The sequence below is a fragment of the Rhinolophus sinicus genome, chromosome 1, assembly GCF_057876585.1.
Source record: "Rhinolophus sinicus isolate RSI-liver-muscle chromosome 1, RSI-T2T, whole genome shotgun sequence".
Taxonomy (NCBI): domain Eukaryota; kingdom Metazoa; phylum Chordata; class Mammalia; order Chiroptera; family Rhinolophidae; genus Rhinolophus; species Rhinolophus sinicus.
The window spans coordinates 146,727,027-146,741,721 of NC_142501.1; the positions used below are offsets into that span (position 1 = coordinate 146,727,027).

At 35.5% G+C, this 14,695-nt stretch overlaps 1 long non-coding RNA gene and 1 other non-coding gene across 2 annotated transcripts in view; one reads left to right on the plus strand and one right to left on the minus strand.

The window, feature by feature from the left end:
• Window positions 1–14,695, plus strand: part of LOC141568315 (uncharacterized) — a 696,414-nt gene that overhangs the window by 397,318 nt on the left and 284,401 nt on the right. The gene's annotated exons all lie outside the window — the stretch shown is intronic.
• On the minus strand, window positions 5,998–6,104 carry LOC148759282 (U6 spliceosomal RNA). Its single transcript, XR_016019602.1, has one exon. It is a non-coding gene; the product is annotated as a U6 spliceosomal RNA (small nuclear RNA).

Consider the following 14,695-nt stretch of genomic DNA (forward strand, 5'->3'; position numbering starts at 1 on the left):
GAACTTGAGGAAATATTGAAAGAGATCAATGTGTCTATAATAGAAGCTCTTTGAGCTCAAACATGAAAAGATCATGTACAGAAGAGGTGCATGCCGTGGACAAACACAGAAGAGGGGCATATATCTAAAGAACAGGGTCAGGAAGGTTGAAGTCCAGAAAGACTTTGTAAGAAATGCTAACAACTACTAAAGTCCTGAAAACTATCTTGGTAGCAAGCTGAGAAACAAGAAAGAGAGAGATTCAAACTCAGAGAAAATAATATAATGTCAAGAGATGGCAGAGACAAAGCAGAATTATCCAGTTCCTTCTCTGCCTCTATGTTCTCTATCAAAAACTAAATTTTATTTATTTGGCATCAATTTAATGAGCATAGTCAGAGACTAAGTGAAAGGATTTATGGAATGGAGCTCTAACCTATAAAAGTACTATGGAAGTATTAATTGCTATGCATATTACTATTAACTATACTTGTCTCTCTAAGGATGTTTACATGTGCTAATGCTTAGTTAGACTCATACCCCTCAGATAGAATTCTTTATCAGAGTGTCATAAACACCATTTCATTCATTTCATCAATGAGCATGTCCTTTAGTGTTCTCTTCAACATATATCCAGATTCTGACCACTTCACACCATTTCTATTGTTCTTACTATGCCCACTGCTACCACCCTAGTCCCAACTACCATTATCTTTCACCATATATATTATATAAGACCCAGTCTTATATGATAGTAAAATAAGACTGGGTTTTATATTAATTTTTGCTCCAGAAGACACATTAGAGCTGATTGTCCGGCTAGGTCTTATTTTCGGGGAAACATGGTATTTATATTCTGGTCTGCCTAGCAGTGCCATTCAAGATGAGGAATATCAAGATGGTCAATTTATTAACGTATCAAGTTTCTGGAGAAGCATTCCTATTGTTGTCACTTCCATAACTTGCCTGAATAGCTATAACGATAGTGCCTGGTCCAGAGCCTGGAACAGAATAGGTACTCAATACAAATTTTTTAGTGATTATTTGTGAAGGTTTTAGAGCAGAGGTGGGCAAACATTTTCTGTATCGGGCCAGATGGTAAATATTTTAGGCTTTGTGGGCCATATGGGTTTTGTTGCAATTATTCAACTCTGCTGAGGTGGTGTGAAAGCAGACGACAGTATGTAAATGAACCAGCATGGCTGTGTTTCGTAAAACTTTATTTACAAAAACATGTCATGGGCCTGATTTGGCTTTAGAGTCAGACAAAGCTAGTTTTCAAATCCAGCCCTACTGCATGCTAGGCACGGGATTTTAGCAGGTCATTTAATTAATCTCTGCATAAGATTCCTTACTGGTAAAATGAGGGCGAATCATTTCTGTTTCATTGTTGTTATAAGGATTATATGAGATATGGACATGAGGCAGTTTGCATAGCATCCAGGACATCTGAAGTACCCAGAAAAGTGGCTGTTACTATCATAATTTTTCCTGTGCTTCCTCAAAATCGTGGAATCATTTCTGTAGAGCATATTCCCATAATTCCTGGGCACTGGGAATGCTTTTCTGCAGACACGTCCGGTCTACCTGAGTTACCCCAATCCTCGATTTTTAAGGACACATTAACTTCTCTAAATATTACCAGACACCCTCACCCTTTTAGGAATGTTTCTCAAATTACCCCTTCCTCCATTCTCACTGTCATTGATCTAGTTCAGTTCTTCATGACAAGAACTTATTGTGCTTTTTTTGTTTGTTTGCTTTGTTTTTCTGGGTATTTTTTTTTTTTTTTGTACACTGGACTCTTGATTCCTCAATTCATCCTCTACCTATCCACCTAAATTATCTTTTTAAAACATACCATGACATCACTGCAGTAATTAAAAACCTTTGATTGTTCCTAGATAACTATGGAATAAAGTACAAATCTCTTACTCTGGCATTTAAGATCCTATATCAGGTCCCACCTTCCCAGTCTCATCTCATGTTCTTTTTACTTCTGAAGTAATCTGTATTCTGGTTTTGTCAGATTACTCACTTTTGCCTTTTCATCTTGAGAAAAATATCATGTTTCTTCCTTGTTCATATATATATATATATATATATATATATATATATATATATATATATATATTATGATTGTATTATGATTAGTTGTGATGTTCTTGAAGGTAGGGACTATTTTTTTTTTATCTCCAAATTAACTGTCTCCAAAAAAACTATTTTGGACTCTCAAAAAGGTAAAATTGAATGGTCAGTTCCAATAGTCTCCTTGGGAGAAGTTCTTTTTGTGAGGTGCTACAACTATTCTTTTAATTTTGTCTTCTAGATCTCATTTTCCAAAGTCAGACTTCAAACTTAAGTGATAGAATGAAAAACAAAGACCTTTTTTATCCTAAGAAAAGCCACTACATATGTAGGTTGAGTTACTACATCTAAAAGTCCCTTAACCATTCCTCCCTCCACTGGTGGAATTTTCATTCCCATTTCCTATATTTCCTATGCTATGTGCAAATCTGTTACAACATTTCTCAGATTTCATTGTAATTATTGTTCACTTTTTTTTTTTTTTTTTGACTAGATTTGGAAACACGTTTTATTGTCTTAGTATAGCATCATAATATGTGCTCAAAAATTTTTTTTAATGGATGGATGGTTAGATGAGTCAATGGGTAAGTCCCCAAGCAATATCCCTTTTAATTAAATCTATTAAGACCACAGGGTTTAATTAGTATGCTGAAATTTCTTCCTGCTTCTAAGTGTTAAACAAGTGAAAAGAGCTATTTAAGACAACAAACATTTTCAAACATTGCTTCATATTAGGAATAGCTTTAAAAATTCTGAAAACTAAATAAAAAAGCAATAAAGGAAAGCAATTGTTATGAGGGGTTGAATCACTAAAGAAATAATGGGAGAATTATTTTATGTGTGTAGATGTTTAAGGCATAAATGTCAGTCTGTGCCAGTAGCTTAACATTCTGCTTAACTTGAAGCATTTGTGATGTTGAGAAGTACAAGATATTGGGGAAATAGGAGCTAGACAGATAAACTAGTGATTGTTTCAGTGATGTTCTCAGATTAGCCAGATGCGAAACTTTAATTACGATTAACCCTGTTCACTTTACATTTGACAGAAGTAACACGTGCTTCAGAAATGCCAATTAAAAATATACTTGCCATTTTTTGTGTGTGAGTGTGTGTGTGAAATGCTGAATGTTAGTATTCTATGTAATTCAGTCCATAAAGTATTATTTTTAGCCATAAATATTATTTAAAAATAAAACTTTTTTCCCCCAAGTGAATGCTGGCCTTTAACCCATGTCTTTAATAAGCCTTTTTTCCTTAAGTAAATCATAGACACACTATGATTAAAATGTTATCATCGATTAAAAAAATTTAAATGTTCATTGTATTTTTTCTAGCATAGAAATATCAATAAATGTGCTTTTATAAAATTTTTGATAAAGATTTTAAACAACTTGAAAAAAGTACTTTGCTGCCCTTCTTTTTTTCTGTGCTGGAGATTGTTCTTTCTCAAGTTTAGAAACAGCTTTTCTAAGTCAGATACTTTTAACTTCTTAAATCGTTAGGGGTTTGATACCATTTATTCTAGGCAATATGTGACATTAAATTTTTTTCAAAACAATTACCGAAACCACTCATGGCATTTTAGATATCAAATGGTGCTCATTACTAACAAAAACAAACAAGCAAAAAAAAAAAAAATGACTAAGAAAAATACCCACATATAATCCAAAATTATTTGATGAACATGCTGGAGATATTTCAATAAAAGATTCTTAATAAGGACCACGTCATAGACAAACAAAGTAGAGACACACAAACTGAATTTTATGTGGAACTTATGCCTTACTTGTCAATTAAGTGCTCAGTTGAATAGCATGCCATTGCCTCGTGACAGAAGTTACGCCAAAAGCATTGAAAACACTAGTCATTCTCTCAAAAAAATGGAAGAGAGACCTTGTCAGTGATCTTTCAGGTAGATCCACAGAGGTAATTGTCATCAGGATCAAAGAACTGAAATTCCAAGTCAAAGGCTGAGGTTGACATAATTACAGTGGGACAGAAAAAATATGCTGTGAGAGCTCTCAGCAGAGATTGCTAACACACAGTGTTTTGCTTTTTCAAAGCACCATATAAATGCTAACTCTTTGATCCTTACCCTTTCTTAATAAATAATTATTATTTCACTTTTTAAGAATTGTAAGGAATTAAAGTATAGATACTAAGCTATTTTTCATGGTTTCTTAAGGAGTCATTGTGAACAAAGCTATAGGCCAGGCACTTGGGACTTCTAGTTTAGGCTCAAGCATTTGCTCTTCAAAAGTCCCCATGAAAAGAAAAATAACCTATTTTTCTCAATTAAATGGCAGAAGTTTTTCTCCAATTGTCTCAAATTGAACATTTTTTTTCCCCCCAGAGGTTGCTGTAAAAATGTTTGGCACAAAGTGTTTAAGAAATAATGATGTTAGTTGTGCATAATGAACTGTAGATAATTATAGCTGAATTTGAAAAATAATCATAAACTTTAAGGCTGGCTAAGGACAAAGTTTGAAGTGTATAGTTTTGTTCAGTGCCTTCCAATATCTTCTCCTAGCTCCCTTCAATCCCCTTCTTTAGCGGTCCTCTCCCTACACTGGTCAATATCTCTACTCCAGTGAATCTTGACCTTATGCTACCCTTGGCTACTTCTCACCCTAAGCAATGCACAGTAGTGTACATAGGAGTTTGGATCAAAGGACGGACACATCAAAGTCTGAAAACTGTCTGCCTCTTACAAGCTGGGTGATCTTACCAGCTTCCTTCTTTGAACTCTCTAAGCCTCAGTTTCCTCATCTGTCACCTGGGAATAATAATAGTATTTACCTCAGATCATGCATATGAAAGACTTGGCCCAAATGCCTGGGAAATTTTAAGTATAAAATAATTCTTACTATTTTGTTGCCTCTTCTCTCTTCCTCTTTTTTTTTTTTTTTTAATTAGTTTCAGGTGCACAAGACAAAGCAAAACTTAGACGTTTATCATTTATATCCCTCACACTGTGTGAACCCCCCTCCCCCCATCCACTATCCCTCTGTACGTTCCCAAAACCTCTCACCTTCCCCTTATCCCCACCCCCCCGCCCCTCTAGCAACCCTCTGTTTTTCCTCCATGTTTCCAAAACTGTTTCTGATTAGTTCATTCACTTATTCTTTTCTTTAGATTCCGCATATAAGTGAGATCATATGGTATTTGTCTTTCTCTTTCTGACTTATTTCACTTAACATAATGTTCTCTAGGTCCATCCATGTTGTTGCAAATGGTAAGATTTCTTTCTTCTTTATGGCTGCGTAATACTCCATTGTATAAATGTACCACAGTTTCTTAATCCAGTCATCTACTGATGGGCATTTCGGTTGTTTCCAGGTCTTGGCTATTGTGTATAGTGCTGCAATAAACATAGGAGTGCATAAAGATTTTTGAATTGGAGTTTTGGATTTCTCCGGATAGATACCTAGGAGTGGGATTGCTGGATCATAAGGTAGTTCCATTTTCAGATTTTTGAGATACCTCCAAACTGTTTTCCATAGTGGCTGCACCAATCTGCATTCCCACCAACAGTGCACCAGCATTCCCTTTTCTCCGCATCCACGCCAGCACTTGTTGTTTGTTGGTTTATTGATGATAGCCATCCTGACTGGGGTAAGGTGGTATCTCATTGTGGTTTTTATTTGCATTTCTCTAATGGTTAGTGAGGTTGAACATTTCTTCATATGTCTGTTTGCCATTTGTGTGTCCTTTTTAGAAAAATGTCTCTTCATGTCCTCTGCCCATTTTTTAATTGGGTTGTTTGTTTTTTTGGAGTTGAGTTGAGTGAGTTTTTTATAAATTTGTGATATTAACCCCTTATCAGATATATCATTGGTAAATATCTTTTCCCAATCAGTAGGATCCCTTTTTGTTTTATTGATGGTTTCCTTTGCTGTGAAAAAGCTTTTTAGTTTGATGTAATCCCACAAAAATATGGAACGCTTCACGAATTTGCGTGTCATCCTTGCGCAGGGGCCATGCTAATCTTCTCTGTATCGTTCCAATTTTAGTATATGTGCTGCCGAAGCGAGCACTCTTCCTCTTTTTTCTTCTCTGTTTTTCCTCTGTTGTTATCTTGTCAGATTCTCACAAATTGCCCTGATAATTAATTATTTCCTAGATGCTAATGAAGATTTAATGACAGATACCCAAAGATACCTTCAGTTAAAAAGAAAAGCTTTATACTCTGTGATGGCTTAACTCAGTAGTCCTTTGTGAGTCTTAAGCACAGAGGTTTGATTTAATTACACGTATTAAAATCATTACACATGCAATGTCTCTCTTTTACTTGTTTGTTTAGTCTTTTCTCATTTCCATTCCCTATACTCCAATAGTAACCATTCTAATGTATTTAATGTGTATCCTTCCATTTGTATTCTTGTAGATTATACATTTTTATTTTACTTGCATATATTTTAATTTATGTAAATCAGATACTATGTACTAGATCTCATTTGCTTTCAGGCCCTTTTTACTTACAGGATGTTTTTAAAATCCAGCTAAATTGTTATGAATATTCTAGTCCTTCATCTTTAACTGCTGTATAGTACTCAAAGGTGGACATTGATCTAAAACTTTTCAAAGATTTTCAGCAAAGAACTCCTTAAGGTTGAGGAGAGTAAACTTACATCCTCATAGCCTCTCAAAGTAGAGTCCAAAGCTTTAGGCTTAAACCCTGTATTTTTTGAAATAATTTGATTTAACATTTAAAAAAGAAATCATGTATATTTTGCATTTTATTTCATAATATATCCATGTTTTTATTATAAAAATAACATTTTAGATTACAGTTAAATTGTTTAATTTTAATTTTTACTAAATCAGTGAAATTGATGCTTTGGGAAGATGCACCATTTTTTTCCCTGTGTTTTCGTACTCTGCATATTGCCGTGTATTCTGAGTTTGAGAAGCATGGTCTTAATCTAAAATAAGCAACTCTTAAAAGTAGGATTTTAGGCAAAAATTTGCTGAAGTGACAGAGAGTAATAGTTAAATCCCTTCTCATTAGGAAAGGCAACCCTAATAAATATGCTTAGCATTGGACACCTCAAACATGTCATTTCCTGTAGTAAACTGCTGAAGCTGTTGGCTTCTGCTCCAACTTAACCGTAATAATATAGGATAACTAGATGTGTTCCTAAAGGAACCCTCTTTGAAAGAAGCCAAACTTTTAGGAGAGTTTCTCTGAGGTGCCTACATACTGGCACCAAGGGATGTCTTATTGAGGAGTTCTGTGAATCTCCGCTCCATTTCCATTAACAGTTCCCCAAGCCTCTCACAAGAAACACATCACCTAAGTAATAACTTCAGACACCACCCCTCCCAATCAGATAGCTTTCTGCACCTACTTCCTTGCCAGACATTCTAGAACCACCCTTGCATTTCTGCTTTTATATGTTTGCTAATGTTGTCTTTAGCCTTTCTTCTCTTTTATCATTTTTGTGGTTCAGGTCAAGGCTTATATAGTCTCTTGTGCTTTCCTGGATTTCATTCATCATTCTGCTTCTCTGAACTCCCTTATCACTTAAAGTCTCCTTAATTTAGCCCTTTTTATTTATTCTTGTTTCATGGGTGTTTATCTTGACTGTAAGCTCCCGGTGGGAAAGGATTATATTTTATATATTTTTCTGACTCTTCCTTGGCACTTAGCATAGAAGTGGACATATAGTAGACCTTCAATAAAAACTTACTGTTTGAATAAGTTGGCTTACCTTGGAATGTTTGGTTAAACTCTAACTGTATATGCTCTAAGCCTTGCCACTCAAAGTGTGGATCACAGACCAAGAGCAAGAGTATCACTTGGTAGATATGCAACTTGTTAGAAATGCAGAATCTGGGTCCCATCCCAGACTCTCCAACTCAGAATCTGTATTTTAAGGAGATCTCCTGGGTGATTCCTATGCACATTCAAGTTGAGACATACCAAGTGTTCTTCCAGGCCCTCAGCATCAACAGATGAAGCTTGGAGAATTTGAAACAAGATGATGGTTCAGAATATTTTTTTAAAACTTGATATCTAGGCTTTACCTCTGGACCAAATCTGCCCACCCTCTGTTTTTGTGTGGCCTGTGAGATAAGAATGGTTTTCACATTTTGAAATGGTTGAAAAAATTCAAAAGAAGAATATTTCATGACACATGGTTATTATATAAATCAAATTTTAGTGTCTATAAATAAAGTTTTATTGGAACATAGCCAAACCTATTTGTTATATAAAGTCCATGGCTGCTTTCACGGTACAAGAGCAGAGTTTAGTTGCATCGGAGACCGTGTGGCCTGTAAAGCTGAAACTATCTACTCTCTGGTCCTTTACAGAAAAAGTTTGCTGGCCCCGATCATGTTGATTGTTTCATGTTGTTTGTTTATACAGAAGGAGCTGTAGGTAGATTCTAGTTAAACTTGTGGAAATGTAACTATAAACTTTATACATGTATTGGCTTCAGTATTCTATGTATGTATAACATAGAGGGAAGCATATAGCTCTGTTATAAAATTATGTTCTGTGAAAAAAAATTATTTTGAAATGTAGAATTATTATTTTGTGGGATAACAGTCTTCTTTTCTAACCAGTCACAGGAAGTAAGAAAAATAAAAGTGCTTGAAAATACCCAGTATGTCATTGTCATTTGAAACTCAATAAGCTATTACAGTTTTGTCAGGTCCAATCTCTAAGGAGGTGAATGAAAATATATGTCTTAGGCAGTCTGACCCCTATCAACATCATGCATCGTGGTTACTCTGACATCTGAAGAAGAGCAATTCTGCTCTGTCAACTTAGTCTCAGAGTTACTGGCACAGGTCACTCACTTTTTCACCTTTAGCTACTGGATAGCAGATTGAAATTAAAGTGAGGAGGTGTGGAGAAGGTGTCCTGCGTCTTCTGTCAAATTAGCCTAATCCTCAGTAAGTTGTGCTGCTAATTCAGCATGTTCTAATGGCTCCTGACACTATGAGAAATGTCACCCTATGACTTTAAAGGACTTAAAGGATATGAGGCTTCTTGATTTGAGTCAATTCCTGTCTGATGCATCCTGGGGCTTATAGGTTGTGTGCACCCTTTTTAGCTGTCTGCAGAATCATTGGACATCTTTGTATTTTAGGGATACAGAATGGCAGCCACGTTGATTGACTGAATAAAACATAAGGCAGGAGAAGTCTGATGGCTGCCTGAGGTTCTTGTGCTCTTACATCTTTCACATACAAGCTTTGTTAGAGCAAATGAGTAGTGCTATAAAAATAAATGAAATGTAACAGGTAATACTTTACCAGAGGTTACACCCTCAAAGTTAACAAAATCCTCCAGAAAGAGTTACCTACTATTGTAAGCTTCCACTTAAAAATATTTATTTTGAAAAGCTGTATTGTTTAGTTGACAGCTTGCTAGATGACAATTAGAAAAGTGTGGGTTATGCTATTCTCATTAGCAAAATATTTTGCAAACCACCCCTATTCTTGCCAATTCAGATATTTGCTGAATGAAGTAGGCTGTGAACACTTGGCTTTTTTAAAAGAACAAAATACTTCTATGGTGATAAACAACAACTGCAACAGAGTTTGGTTACTTTAGATGAAGGGCTAGAAATTTAATTAGCCATATAAATAAAAACAAAAAATTAAAAATGGAAAGCCTTAACTACTTCACTTTTGTTCTATTCCTACCTGTTTTTTTCCCTTCCTTCCTTCCTTCCTTCCTTCCTTCCTTCCTTCCTTCCTTCCTTCCTTTCCTTCCTTCCTTCCTTCCTTTCTTTTTTTTTCTTTTATTCTTTATCTTTTTATTTTATTTTTTTGGAAGGATTAGAGTGAGTAAAGAAAGGGAGAATTGACAGTGGATGTAATATCAAGCTTGGCATGCACTGGAAAAAATAACCCAAGTTTCCCTAGACTTCACCAACCTGGGGCTAGACATGGGACCATAGTAATAGCCATGATAGTCAGAATGTCATTAGTTATTAATTCTTGCTTCAACCATTAAATATAGAAGCTCCAGGCGAGGGCAAAGTGCTTGGCCTGGCATCACTGCCTTCCTGTCCTGCTTGCTAGCTTTTTGTCAGTCCCCGGTGTCTTTGGAGGTGTTGCCACTGCTGGGGCAGCCATCATGATGGATGCACTGCAGGCCTCAGACAGACCAACTTGTGCAGGGTCCTTGGTGAATTGGAAGGGAATGTCTTTCTCCTCTTTGTTAGACTGTTTCAGAGGTTTCAATATAGTGCTCTTGGTCATCAATATTTTACAATACGAATAAGCTCTTGCATTTTTTACTTACAGATTTTTCTCTCTAAGCTAGAACCCAGACATCTCCATGGGTCTAATCCATAGATAGGTTTGATTGATGCTACAGTGAACCAACATTCCCATCCCTGGCTTCGGTATCAGGTCAGTTTGCTGTGTTTTCTTCATGTACCATCCAAGTTGACTTGGGAGACCTCATTTACCAAGTCACAATGCATGTTTATCCCCTTACTCATCGAGCCTTAGCAATGAGGTTTCCAGGTCCCATACAAACATATCTTGGTTGGGCCATCTTTCTGGACCACTAGAAATGCCCAGACATATCTGACTCTCAGTAATGGACACAACCTAGCTCAAGTCAGGTGGTTTGTGTGGGCCGGAGAATTTCATGCGCTACATATTTGCACACCATTCTTAGATGGAGAGTAGGGTCACTGTTTCCTTCCTCTCCCTTGAAAGCTGGGAAGCATCAAATTGTATAATAAGTTGAGGCAGGCAGTAAATCTATTTGGAGTGGTAGTAGGGAGAGTTCACTTGTTCATTAAGTACCAACTTATGCCAGGCATTCTGATATGGGTTATCTAATTTAATGATCACAACAGTCTGCTTTAAAAAAAAAAAAAAATTACAGTTTACGTTATTAATCTAAAACACAGAACAACAACAAGCACCCCCCCTCCCCGAGATTGAGAGTTTCAATAAGTTGCCCAAATTTATATAATTAGAAAGTGGTAGGGTTTCAAACCTTGGTCAATCAAACTTCAGAGCTCATTAATTTTTTTCACTGTAATATATTAAAGATATTTATATGTCTTTCCTATTTATTTTGAAAATTCACTAGGTTCCTCTCTATATTTGGATTACATTTGAACATTTTCTCCCATTGCATTCCTCTAAACAACATACTCCTCCTTATTTTTTTTACCAGAAACTTTTTGCATTTTTTTTTTTTCCAAAAGAGTTGTTGCAGTGTATTAGCTCAAGAGAGAAGGAGCTGCTATTAAAACAAACAAGTCTAAACAATACTATCGTGCTTAACACCTTGTAGCTGACACAAAGTAGCTACTCATATTCCTGGAAGGGTAGGCCTGGACATCTGCCATTTCCATTAGGAGGAGATGCTTCTGCCCAGGGATAAATTGGTTCCAGTTGTCTTACAGCATTCAGGCATTTACCATGCTCAGCCAGGAGACCATCAACCCCTTCATCAAATCAAAAAGTAAGAGCAAAGTTAATGCCAACGAAAACATCAGGGTGTGCAATTTGGTTCATTGTACTCTAAGTCTGTGGACAGGTAGGATTGTGTCATAAATATGCTCCTGAGAGCGCTCTGCCTGGAACTTCAATTATGGAGACAATGGGTACATCTCCAGCACACTGCTGTGCGTGTTCCAGTATTGTTCTGCAGGCAGTTAATAAAGAAAATAAGTAATTAGTGGCTTTTTGCGTTAAGTGCTTTAGTTGTAGTTTGGTCGATAGTTTTGAAATTAAATTGTTTCCGTGTTAGTCATGTGTTTTTGCTAAACAATACTTAATCTACTAGGGAGGCTCTTACTGACAGAAGGGAGGGATCTATTCCATGTTTTTGTAACTGTGAAGATTTTCTAATCTATGTGTGATTAGTTTTAAGATACTAAATATCAGACTTTTAAAATATAATTTATCAGGGTCAAAGGCATGGAATCAGTTACACTGATTGGTAAGGAAATGGAAGGGTTTTACTAGACATAAAAATAGATTTTAAGATTTCATTACTGTACATGCTCATCTCTGGAAATTTCTAGTGGTATGTGTAAGTGAAATATGTATTTTTTCATGGACAAGTTTTTAATTGTTTTGGTTAAATATAAATAGTTAAGAAATAAGGTAAGCAATGCATATGGTATTAGTAGTACTCTTATATGAATATGTACATGGTAAAAGATGACAGGCGTTTTTTATTCCTTTAATATACAGTGTGAAATAGTTTATGTAATTGTTTGATGTCATATATGGAAAATATTGGTTATCATTTGATGGTCTCTTCTTCTGTGGGAATGTAATTTACATTGGTTTATTGGTAGAAATGCATATTAAATTATGGTTTCCTAACAGTTTATTTCACCCAGAATAATTTTATTGCATGCCTCCAAAATGACAAAATACTTAGAAGTTCTTCATGGAAGTACTCTCAAAGTATGCTGCATATAAACTATAAGATTTGAAATTCTGTGATCTGTGGCTTATACGTATTTAGAAAATTATTACCAAAGCAGTGCACAATTTCACACATAATAGATGACTCCATCATGTAACAAGACAATGCTGGATGTGCTATTTTGTTAAAGAAAGAAAGATACTTCATGTTTGGTATTCATACTGTTAAATTCATAAAATAACTTAATTGTTAGTATTGCTAGTTTATTTTTTCTGAGGCACTGCTGAGAATATTAAATTTTCTTCCTTTCTCAATAAGAACGTAGTTCAGCTTCATTTTACCTTTTAAAAATAAGCGTTTAGAGAAAATTAGAGAGCACATATTAATTAATAATTAGGGGTTACAATCTCAAATGCATTCAGGGACCAGGCAGGTAAGCTACCTGGGGAAGGCCTTTGAGCTTTGCAATAACAGGAAGTGGTAAAGTTGATAGAGAATTGGAGATATGTCTCTTATAAAGGCATTAAAACCAAAAATATTGTTTTCGCCAAGCAAAGTCTAACCATGGGATATTTACCCAAGGAGTCTAGTTTGTACCCTTGCAGATGTTCAATGATTTGCCATGTAGCTGATAATGGGCAGAGGAGGCCCTGCTCATTCAATTGATTTCACTCAATTTTCTTTTTAACGTTTATTTATTGGATAGCTACTCTGAAAAAAACTTTGAGCCAAATGAGGAGTATTCAATATTGAACCCATAGAGATGGCCCCTGTTCTCAAGGCCCCTGTTTCTCCTGACTCAGCTGGGCTCAAGATTAATTCCACCAGTCCATGTTTTGATAATTTTTGGAATTAATTCCTAAAGGTTTTGTGTAACACTATTCAGCATCTAAGGATTCAGGAAATGGATGTTTTAGTAAACGAGACCTACTTAAAGAAATAACTCAAGTATGTATGTGTTAATGTCACCAAAAATCAAAGATAGTAACAACTTGACCAAAAAACAAGCACAGTTAACCACTATGCCTGCAGCTTTATCTATAGGTTGAAAAAGCTTCTGTTAGCAATGGAGAGGCAAGGGAAGAAAAATATACGTTCTCAATACACCCCCCCCCCCACACACACACCAAAATGCTCCTAATAAAATAATTTAAAAAGGCAGCTCAATCTTGTTTGTAGTACTTCTCTTTTAGTACTCAGATAATCAGACTTATGAAATAAATACTTGAAGAGCAGGTCATGTGTAGTACATTGGCTCTAACCTTTAACGTCATGAACAACCACAGAAGCAGAGAGCTGAAATGCTTTTAATAACAGGTACTAAATAAAAATGCATGTGAAGTGGCTGAGTATAACATAAGAAGGACTGTTGAGACCGGTAGGGGGCTTGGCACACTATGGAGTCTAAGAATTGCTTAAAGATATTAATATTCCTTAAAAAAATACATTTTCTGTTGCCTAAAACAAAGCACTTTGAGCTGAGATGCTTACTTTGTTAAACCTAATTCTGCTCTTCAATTTTTAAAAAGCAATTGTGACTTAAAAAAATATATTAGTATTTTGTAGTTTTGAGATGGCGACTATTAGTTAAAAGAGCGATTTCACTTCAGAAGTGTAGCATTTGACACCAAATCCATAACAAGCTTCACTAAAACAAGGTTTTCTTCCTACTGGGACTCATTCATTCAATGTAAGCATACCTTACATTTTCAATTACCTAGACAAAAGAACATGGAAGACAATCTGTTATAGCCAAAACATTAAAATTCATACAAAGACGATCACAAGGTCATATCAGAGCGTGGTTTCTATATTGATGGGAAAGATGTATTTTCTTACTATCAAGGAAGTTGCAGTTTCACGTACCCCACTTTAAATGCCAGTCTTTCTAAAACCACAGAAACCATGCCTCCTCAACATGGCATTAAGAATTTTGTATTTGGAAATGTGATATTTTAAAACCTTTTTGCCTGTAGGAAACAGGAAATATAAGACAGACAAATCATTTATGCTATCAACCCTTTTGAGAAATATCAAATTGTCTTCCTAAAGCATTAAATGAATGCATTTATCCTAAAAAAAATAGACTATCTCTTTGCTATAAAATTTCATTTTCTTAGAAAATATAAAGATCAAAGCATTTCATGCATTAATGACCATTATGGTTATCAAAAAAGATTTTAAACCTCTGTGTCCTTGCCCTTGACAACTTACAAAGGACCACTTTTTATGCTGCGGTTCTCTCAGGAATCTGGGATA